The 12808-nt window shown below is 42.3% G+C and overlaps 2 long non-coding RNA genes across 2 annotated transcripts; one reads left to right on the plus strand and one right to left on the minus strand.

Annotated features, from left to right (window-relative positions):
* Positions 1 to 927: 927 nt before the first annotated feature.
* Positions 928 to 5302, minus strand: LOC138739380 (uncharacterized). Its single transcript, XR_011342207.1, has 2 exons — positions 5083 to 5302; positions 928 to 1237 (listed from the first exon to the last, which is right to left on the minus strand). It is a non-coding gene; the product is annotated as an uncharacterized lncRNA (long non-coding RNA).
* Positions 5303 to 6294: 992 nt separating this feature from the next.
* Positions 6295 to 9282, plus strand: LOC138740107 (uncharacterized). Its single transcript, XR_011342671.1, has 3 exons — positions 6295 to 6375; positions 8974 to 9124; positions 9227 to 9282. It is a non-coding gene; the product is annotated as an uncharacterized lncRNA (long non-coding RNA).
* Positions 9283 to 12808: the final 3526 nt, after the last annotated feature.

Genomic DNA, 12808 nt, shown 5'->3' on the forward strand with positions numbered 1-12808 from the left:
AAGGGTACTTGTACACCAGTCTCTGAAGGCGAGCATGTAGGTACAGCAGGCGGTTAAAAAGGCAAATGGTATGTTGGCCTTCATATCAAGAGGGTTTGAGTATAGGAACAAGGATACCTTACTGCAGCTGTACAGGGCCTTGGTGAGACCCCACCTGGAGTATTGTGTGCAGTTTTGGTCACCTTATCTAAGTAAGGATGTTCTTGCAATGGAGGGAGTGCAGAGGCGATTCACCAGGCTGATACCTGGAATGGCAGGAATGACTTATGAGGAAAGATTGCACAAATTGGGGTTGTACTCGCTGGAGTTTAGAAGATTGAGAGGGGATCTCATAGAGACCTATAAAATTCTGGCAGGACTGGACAGAATGGATGCAGATGGGATGTTTCTAATGATGGGAAAATCCAGAACCCGGGGCCATGGTTTGAGGATAATAGGCAAACCATTTAGGACCGAGATGAGGAGGAATTTCTTTACCCAGAGGGTGGTGAATCTGTGGAATTCATTGCCATAGAGGGCAGTAGAGGCAGGTTCATTAAATATATTTAAGAGGGAATTAAATATATTTCTTCAGTATAAGGGTATTAAAGGTTACGGAGAGAAGGCGGGGACGGGATACTGATCTTTAAGATCAGCCATGATCTCGTTGAATGGCGGAGCAGGCTCGAAGGGTCGAATGACCTACTCCTGCTCCTATCTTCTATGTTTCTATGTTTCTCCAAAAAACATAACCTTCTTCCATTGTTAGAAGTATGATCCCAACAATGGAGTTTATCTCTTGATGCACATTGAATACAGGGTTCCTTGAAGCCACATTGATCAAAAGCTACCTTGAGGCCAAGAGAAGTCACTCTCACCTTAACTCTGGAATTCAGCTCTTTGGCCACATTTGGATCATGGCTACAAATTAGGTAGGGAGCGGAGTGATTCTGTTGAAATGCAGACAATGTATTGTTGAGCATATTATTTGAAAGTGCTGACCCATAGCAATTCATTTTGCTGAAGATTTGTCCTGTTTTTTTGTGGACAGGGCATACCTGGGCACAGATGCCAGTGTTGTTTACTGGAACAATTGATCTTGAGACATTGCTGGCTGTGGAGTACTGGCTATATAGTATTTAGAACCACAACTGTAATGCTATCTGGTCCCAAGTCTATTTTCAACATTTTTTGTCGTTCCATGATATTTAAAGCTGAATGGAATTGGCTGAAGGCCATCTTCTGTGAGGCTGTGTATCTGTGAAGTAAACAGAGAGATTCTCTTTGGCAATTCTGATGTACATGGTTGTGAATACTTAGGCCAGAAAGGAAGCCTTTTCTTTAGCATGAACAGTATGGATTTACTTGTGGAGCTTTCTCTTTATTAATTGTTTATAATCAAATAATTAATTAATCACGACAGAAAATGTTGAAAATAGACTTGGGACCGATAGCACCTGTAGACCACCTGCTGGCCACCCAGATACAGTGACCCAGTGAGTCAAGCGCTGAGTACCTGCAGGCCCTCCAGGGTGTGCAATTGCAAAGCCATGTCAGCTGTCCAGAACACAGAGGACCTATTCAGGGATGCCTATGTGACTGGCATCTGCTCCAGATACATAAAGCAGTCTCTTGGAGCAGAAGGTAATCGACCTGCAAGGTGGCCCTCCAAAACTCAGACCACTACTCAGCTGCCTAGTGGCCACCATGGGTGCTGCCATCTTGGGATAGGGGATCGTCCCGCACCACGAGCGACTGGTCGCACGCATCATCGCACTCCTCTTGTGACCTGACCTCGGCTGCTGTGGTGGATGATCGCTCCAAATTCTACTTCTTTGGGCAAGGCAAGGTCATGAGGAAATGCTGCTCTGACAAGAGGCAGTATGCTTTAGGTGCGGGAGAAGAGGACATGACACAAAAGTCTGCCAGTCTAAATTACCCGCAAAACCTAGCAGCGCCATATACAGTTACCACCCCAGACAATGCAATCTGCGCCATATTCTCTGGATTAGTAATGCCATGTGCGAGGCATAGGGGCCACCATCTTGAACTGCGTAGTCAGCATAATCTCGGGCCTGCAGACTGCAGAGAAACAGCGGATGCAGCCATCTTAGGACCAAGCACTCGAGCAACTCGGGCCCTTCTCAGTTTCGGATAGCGAATCTACCTGGCCTCCATCATCCTGGACCAAGTCAGACCACACGAACTCACCAGATCCATGCTGGACATCCAGGTAAATGGGCGCATAATGAACTGTTCATTTTGATAGTGGGAGTATAGAAAGCTTCATTCACCCCGATACTGCTAAGTGCCTATCCTTCGAAGTACAGCCACTCAGCCATAAGATCTCACTCGCATCCAAATTCCATATGGCAGATGTCCATGGGGCTGTGTAGTGGCTTTTACTATTAAAGGCACAGTCAACAAACACTTCAAGCTCCTTGTCATGCTGCAGCTCTGCGCTCCCTTGCTGCTTGGTCTGGACTTCCAGTGCCAACTTAAGAGTGTTACATTGAATTCGATGAGCCCCACCTCACTCACCGTCTGCAATGAACAGTTCCTAGACGGCCCTCCGTGCACAACCTATGAGGTGTTGACCCTCAGGGTCACCCCCACCATTGCTGTTCACAAAGCACACCCCAAACTGCAAGACTGTGACCACCCGGAGCAGGCGATACTGCACTGCAGACAAAGTGTTTATCAAATCGGAGGTTCAGCGATTGTTGGGGGAGGGCATCATCAAGGCCATCAATAGCCCCTCGAGGACCTAAGTGGTTATAGTGAAAAACGGGGGAAAAGAACAGAATGTCATAGATTACAGGCAGCCCATCAACCAGTACACACAGCTCGATGGGTACCCCTTTCCCCTCATATCCAATATGGTTAATCAGATTGTGCAATATCTGGTATTTTCCACTATCCCCTGTCACTGGGAGGACCGCCGGTATACTGCATTCGAGGCGGATGGTCACCTCCATCACTTCCTCTGGATGACCTTCGACGTCACCAACGGGATCTCCATTTGCCAGTAGGAGATGGTGGACCACCATAAACTGCAGCCATACTTTTCCATACCTCAACAGTGTGACCATCTGCGGCCACAACCTGGACCATGATGCCAACCTTTGAAAATTCTTCCGGGCTGCGAAGCTCCTAAACCTTACTTATAACAAGGAGAAATGTGTATTCTGGACAACCCAATTTGGCCCTGACCAAATGCACCCTCAGAGCCTTGGAGAGATGCCTGGGTCTTTTCTCATACTGTGGTCAATGGGTTCCCACTATGCAGACAAGGCTCACCCATTGGTCAAAACCACCTCTTTTCCCGTCAGTAGAGTCCTGCACAGCTTTCACCAAAGCAGCGATGCTTGCTATAGATGAGTCCATGCTGTTCCAGGTGGAGAACAATGCATCTGACTTTGTCCTGGCTGCCACACTCAATAAAACAAGCAGACCCATCACCTTCTTTTTGCATACCCTCCAAGGCCCTGAAATCTGCCACTCCTCAGTCGAAAAGGAGGCCCAGGCCATCATGGAGGCAGTACAACACTGGAGGCACTACCTCACTGGCAAACAATTCACCCTCCCCACAGACCAGCAGGGAGTCACCTTCATGTTCAACAACAAGCATAGGGGCAACATCAAGAATGGCATATTGTAGAATCGAACTGTCCACCTATAATTATGACATCCAATACCGGCATGGCAAACCTAACAAGCCCTTGGATGCCTTATCCTGCAGGACTTGTGCCAGTTTCCAAATAGACAGATTGCAGACCATCCATCCAACAAGCCACCCTGGAGTGACTAGGTTCTTCCATTTCATTAAAGCCCAGAGCCTACCACACTCCACTGAGGAAGTCAGAATGACCAAAAACTGCCAGATCTGCGCCGAGTGAAAACGACACTTCTACCACCTTGACAAAGCACACCTGATCAAAGTTACTTTCCCCTCGACCGCCTTTGAATCAACTTTCTCGAATTGAAACATGTACTTCCTCACCATCACTGAGGAATACTCACGAAGAGAAACTGTTTCCCTCCACCCCCTGCCAGAGAGTAATAAATCTGTGGATGTCTCTGCTCAAGGGTAGCCTTATTAAATACATTTTAAACAGAGTTAGGCAGAATTTTGAACAGATGGGGAATTGATGCTTTGGGGGAAAAATACAGGACGGTGGTGTGGAGTCCACAACCAGGTCAATCATGATAGAATTTTATGACAGAGCAAGTTAGATGCGCCAGATCGCCCACTCCAGCTCCCATTTTCTTGTTTGAAGAGATTCCGTTTATATTAAACTGTCAACACCGGTTCTGACCTCTATTTCATGGCATGTGGAGCTCCTCAAGGCAGCGGCCAACATCACAAAGAATCCCCCATCAACCTGGTCACAACCTTTCCTCAGGCGGAAGGTACAGAAGCTTGAAAACCAACAGCTTGAGATTGAAGTGCAGACGATTTCCCAACAACGATCAGACTTTTGGCCCCGAGGGCATGGAGGGGGCGGGACCAGGACAGCGCCGGACAAGCCAGGGTCCAGTGGGTTTCATCATTCTCCTGTCTGGGAACGCACTAAAGTGGCAGCGAAGAACCATAACAATCGTATCCACTTTATGCTTAACTTCCGCCCTCGTATGTCGAGATAATCAGCCTGAACAATACTCGGCAGCAATGGGAATCTTGGAGAACAGGTCGCACAATTGGCAATCTCACCTCACCCAACCAACAAACTAACCCCCCCCACCCCCCGCCAAATCTAAATGGAAACTGAAAAAAAGAAGCCTTTGAACACAGAACCTTGACTCGTTTGTTTTTTTAAGTGGCTCCACCTCACACAAACATTCACAACTGGTTCGAACAGGCTTCAACAATGTTGTTCGAGCCCGCTTTCGAACTTCGGGAAACAGTAACACCTCCGCAGTCGCGTCAATGTGCAAACTCATCGTTAAACTTAATACAATTTACAGTGCAAGTGAAGTATTTTATCATTATTAATGATCGCACCGCCAATCCTGTCTGTGTCTTTCTCCTCGTATCTGTGGAGCCAAGACCCGCTTCAACCTCCACCGCACGCTTCAAATCGCAGAGTCGGGTCACTGTACCTGAACGTGTCCACGATGCTCTGAACGTTTGAAAAGTAGAAACGGTGGCGTGCTACACAAATCTTTAGTTGTCAGTAGCTTTTGCACTCGGTCGGAAGTCTAAATTCTGGTCAGAAAAAAAAGTCTGCTGTGACTAGGAGGGGCGGTGTCACTCCCAACGATTAAGGAGGAGCCCGTCATATCCACAAGACAGATCCTCCTGCCATGAAAGAATTGCCGAACACCTGCCAAATGCGACTCGTCAAAACATGTTAAAAGGAGCGCTTTGAAGCTTCATAGTAAATGTTGCAGATACTTGAGCGACCGCCTATAGATATCTAATTATTTCCAAAGTGGAATACAATACACACCTATTCGGAAGCTTTACAATTCGTAGCAATTCACGTTTGTTAACTTTCAACAACTAAAAAAAAATCGCAATAATTCGAATCCTCAATAAATCTGTTTTTTTTTGGTGGGGGGCGCGGGGAAGGAGGGGGTCTTGAAAAAGCACCATTTCACAGTCTGTTGTGAAGAGTGAATCTATCCTGCTCAGGGATCACTCCCCGTCCATTGTGAAACACATTTTCAAGGAAGACGATTGTCTTATTTCACAGATTGCGTTCAAAGAGGATTTTTCATACGTTTCCAAACACAATCTGCTGGAGGAACTCAGCCAGATTGTGTTTAGTTTCAGATTCCAGTATCTGCAGTCTCAACTGAAGGTGTCGCATTTTCATGTGCTTTTCAGTGTTCCAAAGAACTTCAAAAAAATGAACTCCTTCTGAAGTGCAGTCATTGCTGCAACCAAGGAATCCCACAACCAATTTACCCACAGAATGCTCCAATAACCAATAAATAATCTCGATCTCAGCCTCCTTTCGAGATGGACACACTTTGGCCAGGTGACTGGTGAGAGGCAAGATAGGAGCATCTAACGGGTTATAGTTGCTTTATGTTCCAGGTTTAAAATTAGCTCAGAAATGTGAGGAGGCTGACATTCCAGTACTTATTCCTGGTTTTCTCTCCAATATTTATCACTCACACAGTTATTGATGGGAATTGGACAATATTTCCAACATTACAACCACACCTCAAAAATAACATTGGGTTAAAATGACTGTGGAATCCAGAAAGAGCCACAACAGATACGACATAAACATGAATCTCACTCTTGTTTGTGACGTTGTACTGTACTCATGCAGAATCAAGTCAAATCAAGTCATCTGATTGCACAAGAACAATCCGACAAAAGAGCGTTTCCTGTCCTTGGTGCAAACATGCAGACACACATCCAACAATTATGTATGCAGGGCAAGTATTCATATATACAAATAAATAAATATTATTTCATGAATATGAGAGTCTCGGATAGTTAGTGTGAGCAGTTCCTTTAGTCGTTCAGCATTCTTACTGCCTGTAGGAAAAAGCTGTTCCTTAGCCTGGTGGTGTTAGCCTTTCATCAGAAGAGATACTACTGTATCTCTTTTCCGCTGGAAGCAGCTGAAAGATGCTATGTGCAGGGTGCAAACTTGAAAACACTATTGGAGCTGGATCTTGTGATGCAGTAGCATGAAAGATCTTGTGTCAGTTGCATGAAAAACTAGTGCTCTGCATGACGGTGCTCAACTTTCTGTGGACTTTACATTAGGAAATCCAGAATCCAGTTACAGGAAGGGGTGTTGAGTTCAATGAGGATAGCCTCTCAATCAACCTCTGAGGAAATTATCATATTAAACACCAAGCTGAAGTCAATGAACAGCAGTCTGGCTTATGAGGCTTTGTTCTCCAGGTGGGTCAGGACAGAGTGAAAGGACAAGGCTGTAGCTCGACTGTGGAATGGTTTCTTCTATGTGAATTGAAATAGGTCCAGCATCTCTGGGAGGTGTGCTTTGGTGCATCCCATCACCAGACATTTGAAGCATTTCATAATGGTGGAGGTCAATGCCATAGGCCAAAAGTCATTGAGGCCTGTATAGTCACCCCCCTTGGGTATCAGGATGATAGTAATTGTCTTGAAACCTGAGGGAATGAAGGACTGCTACAGTGAGATGTTGAAGATATCCATGAAGACCTCCATCAATTGGTCTCTGCAGTCCTTCAGTACCTGACCAGGTATGTTGTTTGGTCTCAACACCTTGAGTGGGTTCACCTTGGATAGGTTTTTCCTCACTTCAGCTGTGATTAAGGGGGGGGGGGGCATTCATCAGGCAGGCACAGAGCTTTCCTCAATGTCATCCTGTTCTTCCCAATAAACCATACATAGATGATGTTCTGTCTGTCTGGAATGGAGATGTCGTTGTCCCTAACACGCAAGGTTGACATGTGGTCCTTGGTTAAAGTTTTGATCCCTTGCCACATGCACCTCACGTTGCCGATGTTGCACAGCTGTCTGTGGACCTTCTGTGCATACCAACGCTTTGCCTTCCTGATTGTACAAGAGAGTTCAGCCCTGGTTAATCTTAGTGTCATTCTATCCCCTATCCTGAAGGCAGCATCACAATCTCTGAGAAATGCCCAGACTTCTTCATCCAACCATAGTTTCTGGTTAGCATTGTGAAGCATTTGATCTTGGTGACATACTCAATGTACTTCCTGATGTAGCCAGTCACTGTGCTCATGCACTCCTTGAAGTTTACATGACCTTTGTAGGTGGCCGCCTCCCTGAACCAGCTACAGTCCATCGTCTCAAAGCAGTTTGTAGCATTGCTGTACACTTCTCCTCTCCTTTCCCCCCCCTCCCCCCCTAGTCCTGATCTCCGTGATCTGACCAAGTGTGCTTTGCCAGAGGTCCGTACTCTGGGGTTAGCAGGACAGATATGTGATCTGCACTAGGGATGTTGGTGCAAAGGAGGTGGATTTGGTTAACTTCAAATTGCTTAATTGCATATTTGTAGAACAGAACCCAAATTATACATTTACTTCTGACCTAATTTGTCACCATGTTTTAAGATGGTTTCATTTATAAGGCTCTTTATCAAACTATTTTTCCCTTTAATGTATAATGTAATTGGAACTCTCCAAAAAAGTTTTTATATAAATATTTAGTGCATCATAGTTAACAGGTTAAATTCATTTCATTTTTGTATGGAGGAAAGGTGGAAAGAAGGAGAATGACTGTTGAAATTGTCACTGAATGGTGGAAGGTTGAATAGCAGAGAGATAATTTTCTAACTATTGAAGTCACTTCCTACATTTAAGTGTAAGGCAATAAGGCATTGATAGTGATTACCTGTTTTGTGCTGGATATTATTAATTGAAGTCCATATCTTCATATTTCTTTTCTCAAATAGGAAGCCATTAGGTTCATCAAGTCTTTGCTGGTTCTCAGAGCAATTCCATTTCTCCACTAATTTTCTTGGTCACCATTTCTTCCACATTCCCATCAACTCTCCTTAATACCAGCACCCCACCAACACTTGAGGTAATTTACAATGTCAATTAACTTACCAACCAGCATATCTTTGGTATCTCAGAGGATACATGGACCAATGTGGAAACTCCACACTGACAGCAGAAGAGTTCAGGATTGAACCCTGGTTGCTTGTGCTCTGAAGCATCAGTTACACTAGTTGTGCCACATGGAATTTCAACCACATTAAAAAAGATGCGAACTTTAAACTCATAAATTACATTATTAATTTGTATATGTTTTAGGCAAATTACTTTCACGTCCCATATTAAATGCCAAAAAACTATTTCATGAAGATTCTCTAAGATTTTAAGGAGGCTCCTAAACATTAGTTATGTGAGCATTAAAATCCAGAACATGGCGTTATATTTAAAAGTTCATGTCAAGTGATCTGATATAACTTCTGATGAAAGGTCATCAATATGAAACATTAACTCTGTTGTTCTCTCCATAGATGCTGCCTGACTTGCTGAGCATTTCCATTTATATTTTATAACCAGGTGATCCCTTGTGGTGGAACCACTGTTAATACTGTTTGAATGCGTATGGCAGGCCTACTTCTTGCTGATTGTACCTGTGGCTTCTCCCCCTGATTCCTCTAATAAAGGTGCCAATGCCATAACCCCTCCCCCAGATGTGCCTTCTGATAAGGTAATAAAAGCCTATCAATCAGGTAACTTCTAGTCTTTGGAGTTATTGACAGCGCACCATCCCTGTAAAACTTTTCACTTTTATCCACCCTATTTTTTGCAGTGTCGCCAAGAGAAAAATTGAATACCCGTGTGACAGGCTGTATGTTGTTTGCATGCATTCCATGGAATTAACACACCCAAATGATTCCTCTGCTGTAAGAATGTAAGTTTATATGTGCTGCGAATGTCAACCCTCACAACCACTGCCCTTAATCAATTGAGGCATACTACAGTACCTCCACTGTAGCTGAACCAGTGATTCCATTGTCTAATGTGATAGCCTAATGGAACTTATCGTATATGTCAGCATATAAGGCAATTGGGTTCATAGACGACCCCCAGAACTTCCACTTAGAATGTAGGCTTTGCGGTGTACTTGCTGTATAAGACTACCCCAAGTCCGGCATACCACTGAGAGCTTACTGTCCCATTAGTCCTCTACCAATCATCCCACTGACCAGTGGAATGATGCTTTTTAGCACACTACTAAGCAACACAGTCTTGGTTATTTAAAATTTAGCCAAGTAATTTCAAGTAATAGTAAAATACAGGCATACCCTATATAACATGGTAATGTGTTCCAAGCAAGTTCAGTGTTATGGAAAACCACATTATTACAATACACTTTAATGTAATACGTTCCAATCCTATAAAAGGGATGAATAAAACTGATGTTTATTGGCAATAGATCTTTATTGGCAATTGGTGAATATGTTTATTTAATAAAATATTTGTCTAATGTAGGTTTGCATCAAATTGCCCACATGAAACTTTAGATCAGTGGGGACAGCAATAACTTTCAATATATCCATGTTACATAGAACCTAGAACAATACAGCACAGTATAGGCCCTTCAGTCCTTGATGTTTTGTCGACCCATATATTCCTTCCTTTAAAAAAAGTACAAAACCCTCCCTACCTTGTAACCCTCCATTTTTATTTCATCTATGTGTCTATCTATAAGTCTCTTCAATGCCCCCAATGTTTCAGCCTCCACCACCATCCCTGGCAAGACATTCCAGGCACCCACAACTCTCTGTTTAAAAAACTTACCCCTGATATTTCCCCTAAACTTCCCTCCCTTAACTTTTGACATATGTCCTCTGGTATTAGCTGATCCTGGTCTGGGAAACAGGTCTCTCTATTCCATAGCAAGTTCCAAGGGTTCTCTTCTATACAAACTGGCATTGTTCAGTGGTTTTGAAATGTACTGGTCTGCCACATCGGAGCAGAGATTTTTAAAAAACAGAATCCCATTAATTTAAGCCAGCATGCTGGGAGCCTGGTCACAGCGGGGACAACAAAAACCTTCAACACAGCCACTTAACACTCTCTTCTCCACAGCTCAGCACCTAAATTTTAAATATTTTAAACTAGAGCCTTGCAAAGTATTATGAGGAAGTTTAAATAGCAATAACAATAAAACATGAACGTTGCAAATTTAAAACTGACGGTCAAAAATTTAAAACCGTGTTACATCAAAACCTGTGCTTTTTGAAACTGTGTTATACAGGGTATGTCTGTACTGTTAATTACTTTCCATAATATGCATCAAACATTCCCAGCTGGTTTAACACAAACACTAGTGATATGACTTGGTGTTGGTTTTTTTAACACGCTTCTCAAGAATTGGCCAGTGTGCAATGCTGTGTGTGGTGATCTGTAATTACACCACTAGGTCACCAGGGGCCACCCCGATGACCTTGTATATAAAACAGTCCAGAGCTACAGACTAGCCTTCCAGGTTCGTCTTGGAGAGAGACAAGGCGTCTTAGTGTACATATTAGTTTATTAAAGCTGTCTTATACTCGCACTGCTGGTGTGGTAATTGTCAGTATACTGTGCTGTTATTTTAATTCATGTTAGGTTATAATAATTTTTATTGTTTTAATATAACATTACTATTAATTCAGCTTCCCCAAACATAAGTTCTAGTAGAAAATTATTTAATGGTAGGACCTTAAGAGTTATGCAAGTGTTTTATGATGTTCTATATCACTATGGGGAACTCTAAACCACAGGATATTAAGGTTCGGATTTTATACTTGCCATAAGATGATCCCTGGTTTTGGGGTAACATTTTTAAGGTTAAAATTCTGTCTTAAAAGCTGACATATACTGTGTTTCATTTGTGGCTATGGGGTTTCCTGTAAACTGGTCAGGGTCATGTTACCTTGGGTATGTTGTTCCCTATATCCATCATATGCAACAATTGGATGACCATTCATCTGGCCTGATAGGTGCAGAACCAAAGGTGGAATTTCCACAGTGGAGCAAGTCTTTCTGATCCTGTTCCCCTTCTATGGTACTGGTAAAGCATCAAAAGAACTCACCCACCTCACTTCGGTCTTGGAACAGCTGGCCGGGGGGGCGTGGCAAGATGGCGTAGGGAGCGGACATGCATTCCCGGTCTCCCCCAGGCAGTTATATAAATACCCGTTTTAAGAATATTTCTTTTCTGTTAAAAGTCTTTGTTTTGTTTATCAATTGTTTTTAGTTTAAAATGGCAACAAAGATTAAGGAAAATAGAGTTCAAATACAGAACAAAACTACATTCTCCGACTTTGGAAGAAACTCGGCCTACTTGCTCAGACAGAATCACGGAGTCAAGGCTGGAATTTTCTTAAGAATGGAACTCATTAATTGGACTGTCGGATAAGCTGGCCTTGGACACCCCTCTGAAAGATGGTGATGAATATTGATTTGAAATGTTTTATGAAGATAAATTGCAGTAATTGGCATTGGTTGCCCGTGAGTTTTAAAAATCCAGATAACATTAAAGTTTATTAGTGATTTTTTTTGGATGGAATATCGGAAGGATGAATTTATTATCTATAAATACAGAACAAAATTACATTCTTTGACTTTGGAAGAAATTTGACCTATTTGCCCAGACAGAGCCAGAGTTGGTGCTGGAATTTTCTCAAGAACAGAACTTATTAAAGTTGATTTCGGACTCCTTTTTGAAAGATGGCGACGAATGTTGATTTGAAATATTTTCTGAAGATAAACATATATATGGAACTCCTTGACCTGCAATAAGGTTTATCAGTGATTTTTTTTTGGATGGAATATTGGAAGAGTGATTTTATTATCTGTGAGTATGCATACATTGCAAACAGATTTTAATAGTTTTGAAAAGGTTTTTTTTAAACTAAACAACAAGATCAGTTTAATATTGAGAAAATTGGAAAAAACGGAAACTTTATTATTAAATTTGGAAATTCAGTAGAAAGAAACTATGAACAAGATTGATGATTTATAAAATTAAAGTCGAAGGAGCAATGTCCAAGAAGAGTTAAAAATTTTGAATAAGTTTTTCTTGAAAATAAACAATAATTTCAACTTAATATTGAGAAGATTGACAAAGAGGAAAATTTGGTATTAAATTGGGAAACACAGAAGAAAGAACTTATGAATAACATTGATGCTTTAGAAGATCAAGACCGAAGGAATTATGTTCAAGAAAATTTTAAAAGATTTGAAAAAAACTTTTTTTGAAAGTAAGTTACAAATTCAACTTGAGACTGAGAAGAATGGAAGATTCGGTGTTGAACTGGGATGTTCAGAGGTGTTTTAATTCAGTGGATGAAATTCAGGAAGACTTGAAAAAAAATTTAAAAAAAAACTTTTATTGATTGTA

The sequence above is a fragment of the Narcine bancroftii genome, chromosome 7 (genome assembly GCF_036971445.1).
Source record: "Narcine bancroftii isolate sNarBan1 chromosome 7, sNarBan1.hap1, whole genome shotgun sequence".
Lineage (NCBI taxonomy): Eukaryota > Metazoa > Chordata > Chondrichthyes > Torpediniformes > Narcinidae > Narcine > Narcine bancroftii.